At 44.0% G+C, this 2,994-nt stretch overlaps 1 long non-coding RNA gene across 6 annotated transcripts; it reads right to left on the reverse strand.

Moving 5' to 3' along the window:
* Positions 1–200: 200 nt before the first annotated feature.
* Positions 201–2,402, reverse strand: LOC104581553. Of its 6 annotated transcripts, XR_729549.3 has the most exons (7): positions 2,203–2,379; positions 1,898–2,102; positions 1,685–1,750; positions 1,484–1,594; positions 1,254–1,343; positions 749–878; positions 201–663 (listed from the first exon to the last, which is right to left on the reverse strand). It is a non-coding gene; the product is annotated as an uncharacterized LOC104581553 (long non-coding RNA). The 6 variants fall into 6 exon arrangements; XR_002963688.1 differs by having other exon boundaries at positions 201–878; positions 1,867–2,102; positions 2,203–2,402; XR_001405262.2 differs by having other exon boundaries at positions 201–878; positions 1,853–2,102; positions 2,203–2,401.
* Between the last annotated feature and the right edge of the window lie 592 nt (positions 2,403–2,994).

A 2,994-nucleotide genomic window follows, 5' to 3' on the forward strand; every position in this document is an offset into this window, starting at 1 on the left:
AAGAGAACATGCAATGGATCTCAGAAAATAAATAAGCATGCAATTTCTACATTGTTATCTTTGTGGTCAGACAAAAGAAAATACAACAACACTTTCTTTGCACACATAGTAAATAGTACTCCCTCCGTTCCTAAATACTTGTCGCTGTTTTAGTACAAGTTTGCACTAAAACAGCGACAAATATTTAGGAACGGAGGGAGTAGTTCCTTGCATGCTTCAATTCAGTTGCTTGTGCCGGCAAATATCTTAGTTTCCAGAGAAAGAAACAAAAGATGATATACACAAACCACTATATTTTCAAAAAATGAATACTCCGTAGAACCTAAAACAAACTTTTGGGATTAACACGAATCTTAGTTTTATCCTAATAGCCATCATAAGCTTGCATCTTGCCAAAACAAGCCCAAATCTTATCCTACATAAGTGGAAAAAAAATCCTGGAGCAATAAGCATAAATTGGTTGACCGAAGCGATTTTGCCAAGAATGCAGTCTTCGTCACCTAATGCTAGATAGGAAAGTCCTCAACACCCATAATTCCGTTTCCCAAGGATCATTGTAAGTTTAGCAGCCATCCTGTGGGAGAGATTAGCTATGGCACAAGCCATAGGAAAGTCCTCAGCACCCATATAAATACACTGGACATTCTGTAACTGGTCACCAAACTTTCAGGGAGGAACAAAGACATTTAGAACTGGGAGTGAAACGATGGAACAATTAGGAAATACTTTAGGCATATGTTGGACCAACCTTTCAAAGAAGGAATTATTTGAGCAAGTCTGCATTAGTTACCATCTGCAAGCGGAGCATCCACTGAGAGAATCATCTTCAAGTAGAGAGGTGATATCGCATATATCTACAACAATCACAAAGAAGGTAACTGCAAGCAACAAAAATGAGCTTAGTGTTGTAAGCTATCATAAGGACACCAATAAATATGCCCACGACAGCAGACATATCTAAGTAGAAGCAACCCACTACTTGATTTCTCTAAACATGCAAGCATGCCACATCATCACATAATTAATTTGTTCACACCTATTTAGTGGAAAACTCATACTTTTTTGTACATGCATGCATGTTACTTCCATCAAGCTATTCCCACTAAGTGAAGACTGTACAATTTTATTATATGTTTTTAAATTTGAATACTCTTTATGTTAATTAAAAGTTTCCGCAACAACGTGTGTGGCATCATCTAGTTTAAACTATTGTGCTGACATGTACTGACAAGTGACAACAGAAGAAATATGACCTGAGGGGTTTCTTATTATCACCAATCACAAGAGAAGAAACACATGCCTTCTGCTTGTGTGATTCATTCTGGAAGCACACCATGGAGCGGCTGACAAAATTGAAGAGACTCAAGAGAGATACAATCAAGGCAAATAAATCAGCGTACAAAGGTTGGCAATCTCTATTGTTTGACTATCACAAACAAAAGAACTTCATTGTGATAATGCTCCACGTTATATATTGTTTCACCTGGGCACTTGGAAGAAGCAGGATTTGTTAGGAGCAGCTCAAGGGTGGATGTAGGAGGGAACATTCATCTCTAGCTCTTTTAGTCTCATTATTCTTTGCCAAGCTGAAATGCTGTGAGTAAAGATAAACGATGTTTGTCCATGAAACCATGATACATAATCAAAAACAGATTAATTAGTTGTTATCTGCCCTAGATGGTACCTTTTCATATGTAGATTTCCCATTCTGCCGCTTTCTTGGATTAATTATCTGTGTTTGTCAGTACACCTGCAATATTCCCAGAGGCAAATCATGAGAAAGTCATGCTCTAGTTGCCCCTAATTGTTAGCTGAAACCTACAGAATCAAGACGGTAAAAAAGAAAACGAACATCGGTGGATCTACTTTGCTGAAAAGTGTTGGTTGAGGAGATGACCTCGCCGAGGTATCTGCCAGCTCGTCCCTCCCCCTCTTGAGCAGGTGGCCACCAGGGACGCCCCTGGTTCCTCCTCCGTCGAAGGCAGCGGCGGCGGCGCCACCATGTTGCTCCTGCAGAACCTCGACCTGGCCACTGCCTCGCCGGTGTGCTCGAGCTCCCAGCCACGAATGCGCCTGCAGTGACTAGCTGAGCAGTGGTAGGCCTGGGGAAGGAGAGAGACGGTGGGTGCTTGATCTGATCTGAGAGACGAAGGCAAAGGAAGGAAGAAACAAACCCAAGCCTCTGGAAGCCGGTGGACTCACCCGCGAACTGACAGGGAAATGGGAACCAGCCGGCCACGGGCACTGCCCGAGAAGAAATCTGCCGTTCGCCTCCAGAGATCCAGCCGGAAGCGGCATCGCCAAGAGACCAGCGCACACGAGAACCTTCGGGAACAGCAGACCACGCAGCAATGGCCTGGATAGAACATACGGAACGGCCACGATAGAGCCACGTAAACGCCTCAGAAAACCGAACAACCCAATCAGGCCGAATAAAAACCGAGTACGCGCATGTGTGGAGCCCGAAAAAAACGGCTAACGCGCCTGCCTGTCGATGTGGACGCTTCTCTCCACGGGAGGATTCTCCGCCCTTTAGAGGAGAGAAAGATTCCAGAACATACATATAGTCACTGTCAAGATCATGCAAGCAACAACCCTTTGATGGCAGGGCCCGAAGAATTTCAGTATGTTGGAGGCTATGATGACCGATGTGTGTATAGCAATGAGACACTCATGACTCCAGCAACTGAGAAGGTGCTAAAAGAGGTGCCTGTTTAAGACGAAAGGGAGATCCCGTATTACGCCTGCACCATGAACAAGACACTCGTGACTCAAAACAAACGCATGGTACATTTCCTATGCCTAAATTTCTTTTGCCTTTGTCCTTTCCTAAGTTTGTGTATAGGTGGTGAACAATTGTAAACGACAGATGTACAACTAGGCTTAATGCTAAGTACCGAAGGGGGGAAAAGCCCAAGAAAGAGAGGGAAAGGCCCATAAGCTAGTTCGATCGTTCCTGCCTGCCTGCTTCCGTCGATCGCCACGCCTCCCTCC

This window comes from Brachypodium distachyon, chromosome 1, assembly GCF_000005505.3.
Source record: "Brachypodium distachyon strain Bd21 chromosome 1, Brachypodium_distachyon_v3.0, whole genome shotgun sequence".
In the NCBI taxonomy this organism is placed as follows: domain Eukaryota; kingdom Viridiplantae; phylum Streptophyta; class Magnoliopsida; order Poales; family Poaceae; genus Brachypodium; species Brachypodium distachyon.